The 21,711-nt window shown below is 47.2% G+C and overlaps 1 pseudogene; it reads left to right on the top strand.

Annotated features, from left to right (window-relative positions):
* Window positions 1-289: 289 nt before the first annotated feature.
* LOC102964244 overlaps window positions 290-21,711 on the top strand; it is a 58,890-nt pseudogene continuing 37,468 nt past the window's right edge.

Below are 21,711 nucleotides of genomic sequence, written 5' to 3' on the forward strand. Positions count from 1 at the left end.
CCATAGTCTGAGTTGGTTAGTGTTCACTGCAAAACAGTCCACCACCAAGCTTAGTGCCTTACGACACCAACTCTAGATTTAGCTCTTGATTCTGTGGACTGGCAAGCTGGGCATAGCTCCATTGATGTACGTGGCTCACACCCGCATGTACAATATCCACTGCCAGGGTGGCTGGGGACAGTCTGGTCTGCGATGGCCTCAGCTGGTCAGATAGTCTTTCTCCCATACGGAGAGCAAGCAGAAACAGCAATGAAGCCCAAGGCTTCTTGAGAGGCCTGGACCAGGCACGATGTTTGGTATTCGGATTGGTCAGAGCAAGTCCCAAGACCAGACCAGGTTCCACTCTGATGGGAAGAGCCGCTCTGCATTGAAAAGGGAGGGTAATAATTGTGTCTCTCTGTTTTCTTTAAAAACTTTGTATCATGGAGCACCTGGCTGGCTCAGTTGGTAGAGCATGCAACTCTTCTTTTTTTCTTAAGTTCATTTATTCATTTTGAGGAAGAGAAAGAGAGTGGGGGGGGAGGAGCAGAGAGAGAGAGGGAGAGAGAGAATCCCAAGCAGGCTCTGTGCTGTTAGCTCGGAGCCCAGCCAGGGGCTCGAACTCATGATCCATGAGATCATGACTTGAGCTGAAATTAAGCGTCGATGCTTAACCGACTGAGCCACCCAGGGACCCTGAGCGTCAAACTCTTGATCGCAGGGTTGTGAGTTTGAGCCCCACACTGGGTATAGAGCTTATTTAAAACAAAAAAAAATTTTTTTTGTATTGTGGTAAAATATGCATAGCATCAAAATTACTCATCTATCCATGACTACCGTCCATTTCCAGAACTTTTTAAAAATAGATTTTTTTTAAAAAAATGCTACCTTTTATTCATTTAGCACTTTTACAGTTAGTTCAGGACCATTTCTTTTCATTGCCTCAAAGAATCTTCTGTTTCTGCCTATTCATCCCTCCCTCTAACCCAACCCCTGACAACCACTGATCTTTTTACTGTCTTCATAGTTTTGCCTTTGCCAGAACATCATATGGTTGGAACCATACAGTAGGTAGCCCTTTCAGATTGGCTTCTTTCACTAGTGGCATGCATTCACGTTTCCTCATGTCTTTTTGTGGCTTGACAGCTCATTTCTTTTTAGTGCTGAATCATATTTTACTGTGTGGATGTACCACTGTTTATCCACTCACCTACTGAAAACATCTTGGTGGCTTCCAAGTTTTGGCAATTATGAATAAGCTGCTACAAACATCTGTGTTCAGGTTTCTGTGTAGACATAAGCTTTCAACTCCTTTGGGTAAATACCAAGGAACACTTTCGCTGAATTACATGGTAAGCCTATGTTTAGTGGGAGCTGTGCTGGGTTTTTTTTTTTTTAACTTTTTTTTTTTTTTTTTTAAAGTAGGCTCCACGCCCACTATGGGCTTGAACTCACAACCCTGAGATTAAGAGTTGCATGCTCTACCGACTGACCAGCCGGGTGCCCCTAATGTTTTTTTTGTTTGTTTGTTTGTTTTTAAGTAATCTCTACACTTGGGGCGTCCAGTTGGCTGAGCATCAGGTTCTTGGTTTCGACTCAGGTCATGATCCCAGGGTGGTGGGATCCAGCCCTGCATTGGGCTCTGTGCTGAGAGTGGAGCCTGCTTGGGATTCTCTCTCTCTCCTTCTTCCCTCTTCCCCACTTGCACGCTGTCTTTCTCTCTCTCAAAAATACAATACAATAAAACGTAATAAAATAAAATAAAATAAAAATAAAATAAAATAAAATAAAATAAAATAAAAGTAATCTGTACACCCAACTTGGGGGGCTTGAACTCACAACCCCAAGATCAAGAATCACATACTCTACTGACTGAGCCAGCCAGGCACCTTGTTTTTAAGAAACTCTCAAACTACTTTCCATACTGGCTGTACCATTTTGCATTCCCACCAGCAATGAATGAGAGTTCCTGTTCCTCCATTCTCAGCAGCATTAGGTGTTGTCAACTCCAGAATTTTTCATCATCCCAAACTGAAACTCTGTACAATGACTGCCCCTTCCCCCTTCCTCAGACCCTGGTACCCCTATTCTACTTTCTGTTTCTATGAGTTCAACTATTCTAGATACCTCATAGAAGTGAAATTGTGGCCATTGTTTTGTTTTTTAATTGTGGCCATTTTTTTTTAAATTTTTTTAAATGTTTATTTATTTTTGAGACAGAGAGAGACAGCATGAACGCGGGAGGGTCAGGGAGAGAGGGAGACACAGAATCTGAAACAGGCTCCAGGCTCTGAGCCATCAGCACAGAGCCTGACGAGGGGCTTGAACTCACGAACCGTGAGATCATGACCTGAGCCGAAGTCAGATGCTTAACCGACTGAGCCAGCCAGGTGCCCCGAATTGTGGCCATTTTTGAAAACAATCTGTCACCTACTCTTAACAGGTAGATTTTATGGATCTCCAAATTCCTTTTTTTTTTTTTTACAATTATTTATTTATTTTGAGAGAGAGAGAGTGCATGCACACACAGGAGAGAGGCAGAGAGAGAATCTAAGCAGGCTCCATACCATCAATGCAGAGCCTGACATGGGGCTTGTATCCACGAACCGTGAGAGCATGACCCGAGCTGAAACCAAGAGTTTGTCACTCAGCCAACTAAGCCACCCAGGCACCCTCCAAATTCTTCATCATCTACTTCTGTCCCACATTCTGGGTACAGCCATCCTTCCCAGTCACACGTACATAGAATCTCCAAGATGCCTGGTCTCCAAGGGTGTGGTAGTGGAAGATCTTATTCTGCCTGAAGTTCAGGATTCAACTTGGACTGGGGAATGGTGGTCAGTGCCACAGGCAACTTAGCACAGACCTGCTCAGTCCTCCTCTCTCTGTCCCTTTTGTGTCAGTTCCCTCATACACCAGGGAGGAGACATGATGTTTCTGACATGTCCCGGCTGGCTGGGTGGTGGGGGGGATCAAGAGCTCCTCTAGCTACCAAGACCAACTGTGCTCTTTCCGCACCCCTGTGCCTTCTCCCTGAGCTCAGCCAGCAGGAAGCAATGTGGCTGCCACTCAGCACCCTGGGCACAAAGGTGTGGAGACCCTGGGGAGGGAACTAGTGATGTGACCCATCCTTTTCATTGACCTTCAAACCGCTTACAATAACAATGTGACCCCCCACCCCAGCCTAGGACAGGAGAGGTAGAAGAGAAAGGGATGTGGAAAAAGGAGAGAGAGGAAAAGCAGAATGAGAGGTATATGGGAAAGAATGAACCTTGCTCAAAGAAAGGTGTGGCCTTTGTCTTCAACTCCTGGGAGGTGATGTCTATATCACCTGTGGAATGTCTTGCCAGATAAGAGTGTCTTTGTTGGGAGCTTAGGTGGTTCAGTTGGTTAAGCATCTGACTCTTGATTTAGGCTCAGGTCATGATCTCATGGTTCATGAGTTCAAGCCCTACATCGGGCTCTGTGTTGACAGTGCAGAGCCTGCTTGGGATTCTCTCTCTCTCTCTCTCTCTCTCTCTCTCTCTCTGTCAAAATACGTAAATAAAGTTTTAAAAAATGAGTGTCTTTGTTTACAAGGGGGCCTGGGACCACACCAGATAGTGTAACAATGTGGTTTATGGTGGGGGCTTTGTGTCACAAGGTTATCAGCTCAGCCTTCACAGAGTGGGCAACGAACCATGTCTACATGACTGAGCTCCAGTGGAAACAGGCCACCGAGGCTCAGGTGAGCTTCCCTGGTTGGCGATACTCTTACATACTGTCATACATAGTTGCTGGGAAGAGTTAACGCTGTCCATGGCGCCACCAGGAGATGACAACTGGAAGCTCTGTGTTTGGACCTGTCTGGACTCTGCCCCTTGTGTCTCTTCACTTAATTGATTTTAATCAGTACCCTCTCTCTGTAATAAACTGTAGTGGTGAGTATAACAACTTTCAGTGAGTTCTGTGAATCTCTCTAGCAAATAATCAAAACTGAGGGTGGTCTTGGGGACACCTGAACTCTGCAGTCGGTGTGAGAAGTGAGAGTGGTCTTGTAGATTGTTGTCTAGTTTTACAAGGGGGTACACAGGGGTGCCTGGGTGGCTCAGTCGGTTAAACATCCAACTCTTGGTTTCAGCTAAGGTCATGATCTCAGGGTTTATGAGCTTCAGCCCTGCATTGGGCTCTGTGTTGACAGCGAGGAACCTCCTGTTCTCTGCCCCTCCCCTGCTCACACTCTCTATATCTCTCAAAATAAATAAAGAAACTTAGGGGCCCCTGGATGGCTCAATTGGTTAAGTGTCCGACTTCGGCTCAGGTCATGATCTCACAGTTTGTGAGTTTGAGCCCCACCTCGGGCTCTGTGCTGACAGCTCAGAGCCTGGAGCCTGCTTTGGATTCTGTGTCTCCCTCTCTCTCTTCCCTGCCCCGACTTGTGCTCTGTTTCTGTCTCTGTCTCTCTCTCTCTCTCTCAAAATAAAAAAAACATAAAAAATTTCTTTTACATAAATACACTTAAAATAACAACAACAACAAAGAACCAAGAAGGTACACAGATGGAGAATGCTATCATGTTAACAGTAAATCCAAGAATAATGGTCATAGTGCCCTCAGTCAGATGGGGGACAGGGATGCTTCTGGAAGCCACCTAAGGAGAATCACAAGTTCAGTTCAAACTTATATTGGTTGGTGATGATTGTGCTGGAAAAAATGGCATTCGTGAAATGTCATTTGAGTGCTGAGTTGAAGAAGTATGTGACTACATTGGAGGTTGAGGACCATTCCTTTCTATTCCACACCAGCAGAGGACCTGTTAAGTTCAACGTACAGGATATAACTAGTCATAAGAAATTGGGTAGATTGAGAGATGGCTGTTATATCCAAACAGAGTGTGCCATTATGATGTTTGATGTAACATTGAGTGTTACCTCCAAGGACGTGCCTAACTGGCATAGGGATTCGGTACAAGTATGTGAACACATTCCTGTCACATTGTGTGGCAAGAAACTGAGTGTTAAGGACAGGAAATTTAAGGCAAAATCCATCACCTTCCATTGAAAGAAGCATTTTCAGGGGCGCCTGGGTGGTTCAGTTGGTTGAGCATTGGATTTTGGCTGAGGTCATGATCTCACGGTTTGTGAATTCGAGCCCCACGTGGGGCTTTGTGCTGACAGCTCAGAGCCTGGAGCCTGCTTCGGATTCTCTCTCTCCGCTCCTTCCCTGCTCATGTTCTGTTTCTCTCTCTCTCTCTCTCTCAAAAATAAATAAACATTAAGAAAAAAAAGAAAGAAGTATGTTCAGTCTTAGACATTTCCGCTAAAAGTAACTACAAACTTTGAAGAGGTCTTCCCTTTGACTTGTTGGAAAACTAATTGGAGACCCTAACCTGGAGTTTGTCGCCATGCCTGCTCTTGCCCCACCAGAGGTTGTCATGGATGCAGTTTTGGGAGTGCAATATGAGGCTGGTGGAGTGGGGCCCCCACAGCATGCCCAGAAACACCATCTCCACGGGTATCAGGTACCTCTCTCCTTTTGTGGTTGGTACAGTTTCACGGTGTCCACGCCAACCGCGGGTCAGCTGCTCTCTAATGCGTGTGCCTTCCGCAAATTAGACCATTTTAAGTACCTAATAGGAAAAGATACATTGGCTTTCAAAACCCATTTGCATTACAATAAGAACTTTCAACATTTCATCTGTCCACTAAAGGAAGAGCTGCCAGAGCCTTTAAATATAATTTCAACTGTTGCACAAGTTTAAGTGGATGATAAAAGACGGCAGTTGTTTACCTGTGCTAATGAAATTTCTCCTTGATGGTGACTATCAAGCATTCGAAGTGTTCATCGATGAATTACGTGTGGCCATTGCGAGCATTAAACCTCATATAGAAAGTTACGTGGAAGGAGCGACTGTGTGGCTCAGTTGGTTGAGCTGACGCTTGATTTCGGCTCAGGTCATGATCTCAGGTTCATGGGATCGAGCCCCACATGCGGGTCTGCGCTGACAGCACGGAGCCTGCTTGGGATTCTCTCTCTCCCTCTCTCTCTACCCCTCCCTTGCTTACTCGCTCTCTCACTCTCAAAATAAACACATAAACTTAAAAAAAAAAAGTTACATTGATGAAAACAAACTGTGGTAGATTGGTTAAAGGCCACCAATCCCTCCCATGCTGGTTTGCACTGTGCAATGTGTTCCCGCCACATCTTCTTCCCATCCAGGGGTGTGTCTTTTTCTCCACTTCCTTACCCGAGTCTGGGCTTGCCCTGTGACCTGCTTGGGCCAATAGAAAAGGATGGAAGTGACTTGGGGCTCCCATGGTTAAGTCAGGAAGCTTAAGGGTTCTGCCTTGATTCTCTTGGAAGGTTCTGGTTGCTATATAACAATCCATCTAGCCTACTAGAACACGAGAAGCCATGGAAGAGAGGAGACCTGAAGTGTCCTAGTCCACAGCCAGACATGCAAGTGAAACCATCTTGGACCTTCAAGCCCAGCTAAGCCTCCCTCTTGAATAATTCCAGTCAAAACCCACAGAAGAAGTGCCCAGCCAACCAGCACAATCATGACAAAGCATAGAGTATTGCTGTTTTAGGCCAGTACACTTTGGGATGCCTTGTTATCTGGCAAAGGCTAAAACACAAGGTCAATTTATCATTTAAAAAAAGTGAAAGGGGGAGCCTGGGTAGCTCCTTGGTTAAGCATCGGTTCAGGTCATGATCTCATGGTCTGTGAGTTCAAGCCCCGCATGGGGCTCTGTGCTGACAGCTCAGAGCCTGGGCCTGCTTCAGATTCTGTGTCTCCCTCTCTCTCTGCCCCTCCCCTGCTGGTGCTCTCTCTTTCAAAAATAAACATTAAAAAAAAATTTTTTTTTAAATGAAAGGATGGGGCGACGGGGAGCCTCAGTTGGTTAAGCATCCCACTCTCGATTTCAGCTCAGGTCGTGATCTCACAGTTCATGGGATCGAGTCCCAAGTTGGGCTCTGCACTGACAGCATGGAGCCTGCTTGGGATTCTCTCTCTTTCTCTGCCCCTCCCCTACTTGAGCTGTCCCTCTCAAAATAAATAAACAAAACAAAACAAAAACCGGTAAGAACAGGAGGGGAGTAATGAAACAAAATTGGCCATATCTTGATCATTGTTGAAGCTGAAAATTATCTACTCTTCTATTTTTGTGGGAACTTTTCCATAGTATAAAGGAGAAAATAAAGAAAGGGTTGTAAAGATTTCATTTAGGAAATTGTATATACATAGTGGGTATTTCACCTTTTGTAATCGTTTATATTTCATTTTCTTTACATGATTGCATAATATACAGAATGAAATAATTTTTTTTTTTTTTTTTTTTTTTTTTTTACCCACCAAGCCCCATTTGGACTCTCCAAATACTCACCAGTTCACCCCTGAAAGTCACGGGGACATTATATAAATTTTCTGGGTGGCTCATGAGGTGAACAAGGATGAGGAGCCCGGTCTGACCCCACATCCATAAACCCTGCCAAAAGCAGCTGGGGCCCGCACCAGGGAGGGTTCCAACAGGGCAGGAGCCCTTCCCCCCTTCCCCACCCTCCGGCCGCGCTCTCAGGCGTGGGAGGAGACGATGAGGAAGTCCAGCCTCCTGGAAAGCCAGCTTAGCCCTCCTTCCCTCCCTGCTGCCCGCTCTGTGACTCCGTAGTGGCTGTGCCCAGGCCCGCCTGCCCGATGGCGCGCGCCCCGGCCTCCGGGTGGGGGTGAGAGTGCTGGGAGGGGCCGGAAAAGGCGGGTCAGCCTGAGTTACGAACCGCTCCAAACCATCCGGGGAGGGGCCAGAAGCTTCTCTTTCAATGATCGGGCAAAGGCTGTCCTTCGATCTCCTCCTCCTTCCTTGCGAGGGGACGGGTGGCAGGCGCACCGCGCTAGGTTCTCAGTCGCTCTGGGGCGCCCCGGCTTTGGGAAGCGGGGAACCTCTGCCCCTCTGAGTCACACTCTCTGGGAGCCCCGGCACCCCTAGGCTCCGATCCTCGACGGCTGTACACCCGCGCGCAGCCCCAACGTGAAGGGCTGAAGGGGGGCCGCGCCGAGGGCCTGGGCCGGGACCTGCGCAGTCCCCAGCGGGGCACCGGGCGGCCGGGAAGGTGGGGGGGCGCAGCCCGGGCTCAGCGGTGAACGCCCCCCGAGGCAGTCTGGAACCCGACTTTCCATCGCCTCATCGATCCCGCCCCGCTTCCTAACGACGTTTGGAATGACTGATGCAAGCTCTCGGGCCTCGAAGCCACCCTCCCAGGAAGCCCTCTTTCCTTGCAAGGGCGCCCAGACCCCGCGGAGCGAGCGGGGACGGAGGCGGGAGCATGGGGGGGGGGGGGGAGGGGGCGAAGGAAGGAAGCCCGGGGGGGGGGGGGGGAGGAGGGAAGGAGGGAGAGAAATGAATTGCATTGGCCAGTCGCATCCGCAGCGGATGATGCAGACACCCTCCATGCGGTCCCCTCCCGGGGGGCAAGCGCTCCGCTCCCCCACGCCAGGCTGCAGACAAATGAACACAAAGCACGCGGACTAGAACATAAACAAGGGTATTTTATGACTTCCTTTTTATTTATTTATTTATTTATTTAGCACACTAATTAATAAATAAACTCCTGCAACGCGGGGGGGGGGGGGGGGGAGAAGCAAGCAAGCAGAATCCAAACATCCTCTCTGTTGCCATTTGGTTATGTAAAAAGGAGGAATTAAGGCAAGTTGGTGGTGAAGAATTCCTCCAATGCCACGCTCCAAATCAGAGCCCCTGCAAGACCTGAAATCAAAAAGAAAGCGGGCACCAGCAGCAAGCACAGAAAGTGGGGCAGAGGTCTGCCAGCAGCTCACATATTGTTCCTGCTCCTAAGGGGACGATTGTCACAAGTCACAGAATTAGGCCCAGCTGTAAGCCACCAGCCCTACTACACACCACCTCCTAGTAACAACCCCTGCCTCCCCATTCACTTCTTTCTGAGCAGGGATGGGCTCCCAGGCAGCTTCCATTGTACCGGGTCCCCACCTCCACCCATCATGGCCAGAGGTGCTGGGGCAGGGAGTGGACACCTGCCCCAAGATACTGGGCCACAGGAGTCCCCTCACCCAGGAATTTAGGACTGGATGCAGAAAGAGAAAATAGTGTTTATGAAGAGCCAGACGCCATTTGGTGTAAACAGGGGAGCCCTGGCGGGTTGTAGGTCTGGGGAGACAGAGGGAGCAGTCTGGGAGAAAAAAAGGCCAAGGGAAGGAGGAAGAGAGGGGGAGACAGAAAGAGAGAGACAGGGAGAGATGGAATAAAGAGCTGCTGGCACAGAGGGGCAGGGTAATGCTCCCTGCTGCCTTCTAGGCCTTTCTGAGGCCCTCGGCAGCATCCTCCTCCCCCCATATTTGGTAACAATAATCCCTGTCTTCTGGTTCACCAGGCGTCTGTGACCTGTAACCTGAAGTTCAATGATCTGGAAATTTCTGTTGCTTGTACTCAACGGGTACAAATAATAAATTAGGCATTTAGCTATGCCTAAATAACATAGCTTCAAATCAAAGCTTCCTTTATCATTTTATTTTAAAATTTTTTGATTGATTTATTCTTTAAATGTTTATTTATTTTTGAGAGAGAGAGGGAGAGAGGGTGAGCACAGGTGGGGGAGGGGCAGAGAGAGAGGGGGGGACAGAGGATCCAAAGTGGGCTCCATGCTGACAGCAGAGAGCCTGACACAGGGCTGGAACCCACGAACCTAGAGATCATGACCTGAACTGAAGTCAGATGCTCAACCAACTGAGCCACCCAGGCGCCCCTAGATTTTATTTTTTAGAGCACTTTTAGGTTCACAGCAAAATTGGGACGAAGGTACAGAAAGTTCCTATATACCCTCTGCCCCCTCCAGATGCACAGCCTCCCCCGTTATCAACATCCCACACTAGAGTGCACATTTGTTAAACCGATGATTCCACATTGACATGTCAGTATCACCCAGAGTTTGTAGTTTACCTTAAGGTTTATTCTTGGTGTTGTACATTCTATGGGTTTAGACAAATGTGTAATTGTTACTGATCGATCTATCATAGACGCTAACTCAGGAAATGAACAGATTGAGCCCTGGCACTGCCCCAGCCACCTGCTCCATCCAGGGGAGGGGGGCACCAGGGAGGTTGGGGGCTGGACAAGTGGAAAGCATAGCTCCTGGTTAGGTTTGCCACTGCTGTTGCCAAACTCAGGTACAACTCATCATAAGAAAAGTCAATAACTCAAGAGATGAAGGTTTGGAAGAGAGAAAGGGAGAAATTTATTTTGGGTGCTGGCAACTGGGGTTGGTGGCAGGCTCAAATGACCTCTCAGCCTGCAAGATGGACACCTAGAGTTTTAAAGAGAGGTTTGGGGGTATGTGCAAGAGAGCCGACAGGGAGCGCATGATCACAGGTGGGGGTCGGTATGTGTTCAGCCCATCATTATGGGCAGGGAAGGGAACATGTCGGGTGTGGCCTTCTAGGCATTCCGTTGGTATCAGAGCTTTTCTGGTCTGGTGGTTGCAATGTTCCGGTCATTGCAAAACATCTTCGTCAATGCCTCAAGAAAGTGAGATAAGAAATTAACACAATGGGTTTTAGTTAGAGCATGAGTTAAGCGGGCTTGTCTATTTCTGGTTTTAATTGTTGGGGTCTATAGTTGAGCAAGAGGGCTGCCGACATAATGACATGTATCCACCATTGTAAGCAGCATACAGACTACTTTCATTGCCCTGAAAATCCTCTGCACTCTGCCCTTTCTTCCCTCCCCCTAAGCTCTGGCAACCACTGATCCTTTTCCTGTCTCCATAGTTTGGTCTTTTCCAGAATGTCAGATAGTTGGAATCATGCAGTATGTAGCCTTTTTGGATTGGCTTCTTTCGCGTAGTAATTTACTTCTATGGTAGAAGTTTTCTGTTTACATTTTCCCAATCCTTCTCTCCTTTGGTGGACACATTATCTAATACCTTCTAATTGAGGGAAAAAAGCTTATTTTGGGCCTACCAATACATTGGAAGCAAAGGCTTTTTACTTTGGGAAAAGGGAAAAATGACACTTGCTGCACTGGAAACTAGAAGTCCCAGCATTTCTAATTTCAGCCACAATCCAACCTGCTGCGGAAGTAAGGACCACAGTCCAACCTGCCTAAAGCGTTCTCAGACTTCCGAGAGTCCGGAATGCCCCCCAGCCCGGCATCCATGGAACCATCCTAAGGGCTGCCTTTCCTCACTCCGGGCAGCATGGTCCCATCTGCAGTAAGTAGAGGCTGGTGATGCTCTGCATCGAGGCAAAACCATGGGGACCCCCTTTCCCTGGAGGTCAAGAGCATCGTGCTACTAGCAAACTCAATCCCCACTCTGAGTCTGTGGCATTCTCCCATCAGCTACAATAACGACAGCAATAGCAGTTGACATTTCCTGACTGCTAATTATATGCCAGGTCCCTTGCGAAACACTTTACATGTATTTATTTAATCCCCCCAACCTAATGAGGTAGGTAATAGTAGCATCCCCTATTTTATTTTGTTTTTGAAACGGATTTACTTTTTTAGTTATCTCTACACCCAACGTGGGGCTTGAACTCACGACCCCGAGATCAAAAGTTGCATGCTCTTCCAACTGAGCCAGCCAGGTGCCCATATCCCCCATTTTATAACTGAAGAGGCTGAGTCACAGAAGAATTGTCACATGCTCAAGGTCACACAGCTTAGAAGTGGCCTAACCAGGATTTGAGTCCAGATAGTCTAGTTCCAGGGTTCAGCTGTGAACCACTGTGTTGTGATGGGGAAGATATTAGTTATATCTATTGCTGTGTAACAAATGTCTTCAAAACTTAGCGGCTGAAAACAATGGACTATTACTATCACACACAGTTTCTGAGGGTCAGGGATCTGGGTGCTCTGGCTCAGAGGGTCTTGTGGGGAAGGCTCTCCCAAGACTTGACTGAACCCAGAGGATCTGCTTCTAAGCACATTCATGTGACTGTTGGCTGGAGGCCTCAGTTCTTTGACACATCGGCCGCTCTGGACAAGGCTTCCCCCAGTGCAGGTAATGAGGGGGAGAAAGGGACAGATATTGAGAGATGAGCCACTCTACCTTTTATGACCTAGCTTTCCAATCACATACATCACTTCTGCCTTATTCTATTTATTAAGCCAACCCACAACTCAACAAGAGAGGATTACACAACGACATGAATACAAGGAAGCATAGATCACTGGAGGCCATCTTGGAGGCTGGCTACTATGAGTATGAAGACAAGCTAAGCCAAAAAGGACCTTGCCCTCAGAAAATCCTAAAACCTGCTTCAGAGGTGATAGCAAAAAGCTACTGAGCCCCGTGCAAATGTTTGTCGCCACTCAACAAGCCCTTCCCCTGTGTTTGACACATTTCACCAAGCACTATGGAGAGAGGTGGACTCATCTAGAACATGAGCTCTGTGAGGACAGGCTCTGCATCTTAGATGACATATCGTTGTCAGTCTTCCATGAATGTTTTTAATTGGCTGACACTAAAGAAGTAAAAGATGCACTCACTGCTTTTAGAAAGTTAACTGAGTTTTAAAACAATCTTAATTACATTTTACTTGCATACCTTCTGTGGTAAGATATACGTAACCTAAAATTTCCACTTTAACACATTTTTCAAATGTCCCATTTAGTGGCATTTAAGTATATTCACATTGTTCTGAACCACTATCACCACCATCCAACTCCAGAACTTTCAAATCATCCTAAATTGAAAAAATCTGTGCCCATTAAACAATAACTCCCCAGGCACCTGGCTGGCTCAGTCAGAGGAACATGTGACTCTTTATCTCAGGGTTTTGAGTTCATGCCCCACGTTGGTGTACAGATTACCTGAAAATGAAATCTTTGGGTGGCTCGATTGGTTAAGCATCTGATGCTTGATTTCAGCTCAGGTTGTGATCTCACGGTTTGTGGGATCCAGCCCTGAGCCCTGTCTCAGGCTCTGTGCTGACAGCATGGAGCCTATTTGGGATTCTCTCTCCCTCCCTCTCACTCTGCCCCTTTCCTGCTTGTGTGCTCTCTCTCTCAGAATAAAACAATAAAATAAAAAAATAAAATAAAATAAAATAAAATAAAAACTTTAGGGGGCCTAGATGGCTCAGTTGGTTAAGCGTCTGACTCTTGATTTCAGCTCAGGTCATGATCTCAGGGTTCAATGAGATCAAGCCCTGAATTGGGCTTCTCCCTGACAGTGCAGAGCCTACTTGGGATTCTCTCTCTCTCCCTCAATCTCTGCCCCTCCCCCACTCGTGCTCTCTCTAACTCTCTCAAAAATAAATAAACATTTGGGGCGCCTGGGTGGCACAGTCGGTTAAGCGTCCGACTTCAGCCAGGTCACGATCTCGCGGTCTGTGAGTTCGAGCCCCGCGTCAGGCTCTGGGCTGATGGCTCGGAGCCTGGAGCCTGTTTCCGATTCTGTGTCTCCCTCTCTCTCTGCCCCTCCCCCGTTCATGCTCTGTCTCTCTCTGTCCCAAAAATAAATAAAAAACGTTGAAAAAAAATTTAAAAAAAAATAAATAAATAAACATTAAAAAAATTTCTTTAATTTATTTATTTTTGAGAGAGTTAGAGACCCAGTGTGAGCAGGGAAGCACAGAGAGAGAGGGAGACACAGAATCCAAAGCAGGCTCCAGGCTCTGAGCTGTCAGCACAGAGCCTGACGCAGGGTTCGATCTCACGATCTGTGAGATCATGACCTGAGCCAAAATCGGACGCTCAACTGACTGAGCCACCCAGGCACCCCATAAATACATTTTTTAATAAATAAGCAAATAAATAAATAAAACAGAAAAATAAATAAATAAAAATAAACAATAACTCCCCATTTCCCTCTGCCCCACCCCGCCCCTGCCAATCTTCTTTCTATTTTCCATCTAGGAGTTTGTAAACTCCTGGTACCTGATACAACTGGAATCATACCATATTTGTCCTTTTGTGTCTGGCTTATTTTACTTAGACTAATGTCTTCAAGGTTCATTCATATTGTAAAATGTGTCAGAATTTCCTTCCTTTTTAAGGCTGACTGCTATTCCATTGGATGTGTAGATCACATTTTTTTTTATCCATTCATCCATCACTGGACATTTGGGTTGTTTCCACCTTTGGGCTATTGTGAACAATGCTGCTATGACCATGGGTGTGCAAATCTATTTGAGCCCCAGCTTTCAATTCTTTTGGGTATATCCCTAAAGTGGAATTATTGGATCATACGGTAATTCTATGTTTAATTTTTTTTTAATGTTTATTTTATTTTAGACAGAGAGAGACAGAGACAGAGAATGAGTGGGGGAGGGGCAGAGAGAGCGGGACAGAGGATCTGAAGTGGGCTCTGTGCTGACATCGGAGAGCCCCATGTGGGGCTCAAACTCACAAACTGCAAGATCATGACCTGAGCCGAAGTCAGATGCTTAACAGACTGGGCCACCCAGGCGCCCCATGCCTTTTTCTTGATGGTAAGTAGTACAGGGTGTTCCAACTCGTGTTTCATTTTGGAAGTCGCATCCCACTGGCTTCCTAAAAAATTCATCCAAGTGATGGAAATTTCTGTATGGAAATAGTGAATCAGGTTTTGAAGTGGTGATCAGAAAGGCAAATGAAAGAAGAGAATGGCCATTTGAGGCAGAATAAGGGCAGAGACACCATGATACAAACAAGCAGATTACAAACGATTTACCAAGTTGATGTATGAAAAGAGAACAAGGAAGGTCATAGGTACGAGGCTGGAGAGATAGAAGGAAAGAAGGGGGCAAGGGGGGCAGAACAGGACTTGGTGAGCTTTCATGTATGTATTCTTTGTGACCCAGCAAGTCCCCTCATGTGTCAGGGGTCCCCAAGACTGTCAACAGCTAGAACCCAAGGCTTGACCTTTATTGCCCACCTGCTTGTACTCACTGACCTTTGTCTCACATTTTTTCTTAAGCTCTTCTTTCCAGCTTATGTTTAACTCAGGCAAATGGAAAGCAAAACCGCCCCTCAAACAATAGCGACTGCCTTGCCAAGACCTCCCGCTGGCCCAGACCACGCTGACCAGTTTGAGCATAACCCCTGGCTGGAGGCTGGCGCCTGAGCAGATGGACCATGGAGCTACCTCTAGAATGATTGACAATTACTTTTACCTCATTATAATATTAAAATGTCTGCTCAAGGAGGAGCAGAAGCCTCATTTACAAAACATACAATGTACGGATAGGCATATTTCCTTAAGGCGCATGCAAGACCTTATGCCCGCCTCTCCATATGATGACAAGGATCCCTTTTTAAAATATTCATCCTAACCATAATAAAAAGAACCCATCTGCCCTTGCTCAGAGAGTCATGGCTTTGGAAGTTATTCCCTGTGATCTCTTTATTTGCCGCAAATAACATTTTCTTTGTGCAACAACTCCACCTGGTGTAGTTTCTATCTGCGACTCGCCAAGGAGTGAACTCACATTAGCTTGGTTACCAGACCACCCCCAGATTTGATGATTCAGCTGGAGGGCTCTCAGGACTCAGGATATAGTTGCCCTCATGGCTAAGACTTATCACAGTGAAAGGACATAGAGCACAATCAGCATAGGGAAAAGGTGCATGAGGTCAAGTCCAAGGGAGACCAGGCATAAGCTTCCAAGACTCCCTTTCCTGTGGGATCACACAGGATGTGCTTAACTCCTCCAGTGATGGGCCGTGATGACATATGGGACATGATGTCTTACTGGGGGAGTCTGTTAGAGACTGAGCACCCAGGGTTTTTACCAGGGGCTGCTCATGGAGGCACACTTTGCCTGGGCACATACCCAGATTCCAGCCTCCCAGAAAGAAAGCTGGAGTTCAGCACAAACCACGCTGTTTGCATCAATAGTCTAGGCACAGTGAACCACTCTTATCAGGTAGGGAATGGTGAGAATCATCTACAAATCCTGATTCCCAGGCACCAGCCAAGGGTCAACCTGGACAACAGGTGTTTCTATGGATAAGCAATCAGGCCTGCTGTGTTAACCCCGTTTTGCACAACATGTGTCCTGCAGAACTGCTCAGACAGATCCATGAGGGATATTCACAAGGTGTTCATCACAGTGCTATTTGTGATGATGGGGATTCCCAGGAAATCTGGGCTTTGTCACAGGGACATGGTTCATGGTTCAGTATGGTGGAGGCATGCCCTGGAATATCATGCAGCAATTAGAAGCAAAGGATTATGTGTACATGTACTAACAGGAACAGATCTGAAAAACTTAATCTTTAGTGAAAAAGAAGGTAAGAAACTGGATGAAATATATAATCCAATACTATTAATGTTAATTCAAAATATATACACGTGCCATTTATATAAATTTCAAAAACAGGAAATGTAATCTATGCTGTTAGAAGTCCAGATACAGGGGCACTCAGGTGGCTCAGTCGGTTAAGTGTCCAACTCTTGATTTCGGCTCAGGTCATGATCTCACATTCATGAGATAGAGCCCCACATCAGGCTCCTCACTGGGTGTGAACCTGCTTAAGATTCTCTCTCTCCCTCCCCTGATTTCATTCTCTTTCTCTAAAAACAAAACAAAACAAAAGTCCAGACACAAATTACCCTTGGAGAGGTAGTGACTGGAAAGGGGCATGAAATGTTTCTGGAGCACCGGTCATGTTTTTTCTCTTGAGCTGGGAGCCAGTCACAAAGGTGTGTCCATTTTGTGAAAATGTACCCAGCTGTGCACTTATGATTTGTGCATTTTTCCATGTGTATGTTACACGGCTATACAATTTACATGAAAACAAAAAATACATTCATGGAAAACGGCAATACCCATCTGTCAGCGCCCATATGAAGGAAAAATAAACATTAAAATGTCCATGGAGGGGGAGCAGGAACAGAGATAAGATGTAAAATACATGCACACGCCCATGAACGCATACACACAACAGGCTTATGGGGATCAATGCTGTTAATATGCCACGAACAGAGGAATATTATTAATTTACCCCTCTGCACCTGGGGTTTAAAGAAAGAAAAAAAGAATGATGCTGAGAAGCTCACCTTGTGATCTCACCTTTCAGAGGAACTCGATTTCTTTGCAGTGTTTATGAGCCCATTTCTGTCTACCCAGTTTCCTAAGAGATTAGTGACCTCCACGCCCACACTGTCCCCAACCTGGAAGAGCTCCTGGGGTTACCTAGCAGTGCTGAGATCCCAGAGGGCCCACCAGCCTAGCTCCGGAACCCCAAAGGCTGCTCACGTCAACACCACTCTTGCTGAGTGATTTAGTAAAGAGGAAAGATACACTCTAATCAAATCCCCGGAAAGACTTAAGAGAGCTTTGCAAGTTTTCACAAGAGCTGCATCCGAATCCCCTGGAGGGCTCATTAAAGCACCGAGTGCTGGGCCCCGCCCCCAGAGTTTCTGATTCAATAGTCCAGGGGAAGGCCAGAGAATTTGTATTTCTAACAAGTTCCCGAGTGCTGCTGTTGCTGGTAGTGCTGGAACCTCACTTTGAGAACCACTGATGCTCCAACAGAGGAGGAGGAAAAGTACAGCTACCAATCATTTCTGATTAGCAAGCCTTGCTCCCTCAGGGCTACCCCAGGCTGCAAAACAAACCTCAACCCCGACTGCCATCTAACCAGATGGCATGACCCAAGAAGAGCTAATTCCACAGACACCACAGGAAACTCAGGAAGAGAAGATCTGTGGGCTTGGAGACATCAACAGGCCACTTCTGCAACCAGCCCCATCCTCCATCCTGCACAAGGGGTTGTTGTCTCTGGTTTCAGATGAGAAGTTTGGGCCCTGGCCAAGTTCACTAGAGTGGTGGTCTCAGGGAAATGTGGGTGCACGTCCGAGAAGGTAACTACATGATGAGCCCACTCAAGGAAAGAACGTGTTGCAGAAGGAAGTGGTTAGTAGGGTGTCTAGACCAGGACTTCCTAACCCCTTTGCACACTGAAAATGATAACATTTGCATTATTCATTTCAGAGTGCCTGTAAAAGGCTTGGCAAAAAAGAAAAATGATTACATTTCTTTTATAGTATATAATTATAGTAATAAAAAAGGGTTTGGGGGTGCGCCTACGTGGCTCAGTCGGTTAAGCGTCCAACTTCAGCTCAGGTGGTGATCTCCTGATTAGTGAGTTCGAGCCCCACGTCGGGCTCTGTGCTGATAGCTCAGAGACTGGAGCCTGCTTCAGATTTTGTGTCTCCCTCTCTCTCTGCCCCTTCCCTGCTTGCACTCTCTCTCTGTCTCTCTCTGTCTCTCTCAAAAATAAACATTATAATTTTTTTAAAGGATTTGGTGATGATATAAAATATAGAATTTGAATAAATTACAATAAAGTGTACAACCATCAGTTCTTGGGACAGACCTGCTGCTCATTCCCAGCACCTAGGGAACCATGGCACTTTGACTGGGAAGCTTTGCTCCAGAGCCCACTGGTCCACAGAGCAAGAACCTGGTAGTGTTCCACCTGCCAGAGGCAAAAGACAGTCTGACTGAGAGGTCCCTGCATGGTGGTGTATTGGTTAGCTATAGCTGTGTAACAAAACTCGGCAGCTTAAAACAACAAAGGACACTTATCACCTCAGTGTCTGTGGGTCTCCCATGAGATTGCAGTCAAGTCTGGGTTGCAGTCTTTGAGGACTTGACTGGGCTGGGGCGTCTACCCCCAAGATGGCTGACTCATATGACTGGCAAGTAAGCACTGGCAGAGAATGAATAGCCCGAGGCCAACATCCAGGGTCATCTTTGAGGCTCCTGCCATAGGTGGCCTCTGGGGTGAACCGCTAGGGCTCCGTACTCACACCCTGGCCTGCAAGAACAATTCCTCTGGGCAATTCTCCTTCCTAAACTCTGATTTTGTGCTTGCCTTATCAGTTAGGATTAGGAGTGGCTGTTAAACAAAACACAAGTGGTTTAAACAAGATAGAAGTTTATTTCTCTTTCATTTAAAAGAAGACCAGAGATAAGTGAACCAAGGCTGACAGGGTGGCTCCACAGGCATCCGGGATGGGATTCTCTCTGTCTTTCTACTCCTTCAACCTTGGGGCATGGCTTCCATCCCTCAGATCACAAAGCAGCTGGAAGTCCATCATCATACCCACATTCTAGGCAAGAAGTAGGGGAAGGGCAAAGGACCAAAGACCTTTCCTAAGAAACCTCACCCTCCAACTTCCACTCACATCTCAGTGGTCATCCCTGGACACAAGGGAGTCTGGGAATGTCATTTCCTATCTGGCATATTGCTGCCCCCAATAATATCAGGGTATTGTTGGTAAGGGGGAAGAGGAGAAAGGGGATTGGGTAGACATGTCTGTAGTGGAGTTCAGGGGTATAAGAGCATCTGGCTCCGGGGGTCCCAAACAGACCAGGTTTGGCCACTTGCTGCTGACAAAACCCAAAGGCAGAGAAATGAGTGGAGGTGAAACAAGAAAGGAATTTATTTCAGGGAGGCCAACACCAGGCAGATGGCAGACTAGCATCTCAAATACTGTCTCTGAAGTGTCAAAAATACTTCCAGGTTTATACAAGGAAAATGTGGGGGTGGGGGTGCCTGGCTGGCTCAGTCAGAAGATCTTGAAACTCTTGATCTTGGGGGTCATGAGTTTGAGCCCCATGTTGTGCGTAGAGATTAGTAAAAAAATAAATAAATAAAATAAATAAATAGGGGCACCTGGGTGGCTCAGTCAGTTAAGTGTCTGACTTGAAATCGGCTTGCGTCATGATCTCACAGTTGGTGAGATCAGGCCCCAAGTTGGACTCTGCACTGGCAGTGCAGAGCCTGCTTGGGATTCTCTCTCCATCTCTCTGCCCTCCTCCCCCTATTCTCAAAACAAATTAAAAAAAAAAAAAAGGAAACTTCCCCCAAAATAATTTGGCCTCCCAATTTCCTTTATCCAGAGTCGGGGGTGGGGGGTGCTGTTAATGGGAAACACAGGTATTTCCGGACCATGTAAAGTTAGGTAAAGTGTAAAGAAACATGTACTTCTTAAAGTCAATATACTGGAATCCAGCCTACATATCAGCTTGGGAGGCTTTGGCTATTCCAAGACAGTGCTTGGGTTGATGGTAGGGGGTCTAGGAATCATTTTCTGGCTGGCGGTCCCAGAGCTTGGAGTCCAGCCCTACAGGTGCACCACCTAGTCAGCTCTCTTGGGTGTGGCCACTTTCCCCAAGGCACTGCCATGGAGCAGAGCACCCCCACTGCTTGCAGGCTGGACAACCTCTACTCCCCCCACCTCTGTGCTTGGGATTCTCTGCCCCCTCCCACCTGCTCTCCCGGTGCTGCCCCTCCCTCCCTGCTCCTCCCTTGTCACCCAGCACAGGACCTCTTCAATCAGCCCAGGCTTTCCCTAAACACCTGATCCAGGACTTGCCTCAGTCAAAAGCTGCTCAGCTTTTGCCACCCCTGCCAAGGCCCTGAGGCAAGGGAATACACGGTCCTGGATGGGCCTGCCCTAAGAGGAAAATGCCAGGAGAGCTATAAAGTAATCGCCCAATACATTATCCTGCCTCAAGTGGTAGGTAGGGACCAACCTGGAAATACTACGGAGCTTAAAGTTTATTCTGTAGGCTTTGGAAACCACTGGAATTTTTTTTTAGTTTATTTATTTTGAGAGAGAGTGAGAGAGAGCACGTGCAAGAGCAAGGGGAGGGGCAGAGAGAGAATCCCAAGCAAGCTCCGCACTGTCAGCGCAGAGCCTGACGTGGGGCTCCACCTCACAAACCGTGAGGTCATGACCTGAGCCACGGAAATCAAGAGTCGGATGATTAACTGAGTGAGCCACCCAGGCACCCCCCGCCCCCCGTGCTCTTAATCATTACACTCTGCCATAGCATGTGACAGTCCTAGAGATGTCATTCATGATGTCTGCCAATCCTCAGCACCAAGTGAAACTGTCCCACCCATAGCTCCTGGGAAGTGTTTTTTAGTGGAACACCTGACTCCACCCTACACCCATGGCAGTAGCTGACTGGACCAAGGTGAGCACTGGACCTGAGACAAGTAAATCCACAGGTTGAATGGCATCCTCATATTCTCTTACGAGAAGATGTTTCCTCACACTCAGTGACTGAAACTAGGGCATGCTGGGGGATTCATCAGTTAATCATGGGAACAGAAGCTAAAAGGTCATGATGTGGGTAGGCCATGAGTAAGCAGAGATTATGAGGGAACAGAAAGGATGAATGAAATGAGTAAGCAGAGGATGTGGTCATCAGGGAAAGAAGACAGCAGATTGCCCAGGAGTGAGGGAGATCCCATGAGAAGGCAGCCTGGAGGGGTCTCAGGCTTTTGGTGCCTGGGCTCCTTTCTGCCTCTTTGTGGCCCAACGAGGCCCCAAGGCCTGTCTATCTGCCCCACATGGGACCTGCAGTTCACTTCATTGAAGAGTAACTGTTTCCTATAACCCCAAAAGTCCCAGTTGTTGTCAGCAGAGACAGGGACAATAAGAAGGGGAGGGGCTAAGGAAGAAGATGCCCATAGGGGGCTCAGAAAAGTTCTGGCATATTCCTGGAAATCTAGAAGTCCACCTGCATGCATAGAGCTGGGCACATGCTCAGGAGAGACCTGAGGGGGTCCTAATCTCTCAGCTCCGGCTGACCTTGAGATTCTGTGCAAGTAGAAAGTGAAGGCCAAGGCAGAATTGTCAGCTCCCCTGTTGGGTGTTGAAAGTGTGTCCTAACACACCCACAGAAGCCTCTGGCAACAACTGGGAGACTCACTGCTTCAGACACTTACTTACTTCCTCCCGACGCTTGAGATCTCTGTCCATTCATTA

Source organism: Panthera tigris, chromosome X, assembly GCF_018350195.1.
Source record: "Panthera tigris isolate Pti1 chromosome X, P.tigris_Pti1_mat1.1, whole genome shotgun sequence".
Lineage (NCBI taxonomy): Eukaryota > Metazoa > Chordata > Mammalia > Carnivora > Felidae > Panthera > Panthera tigris.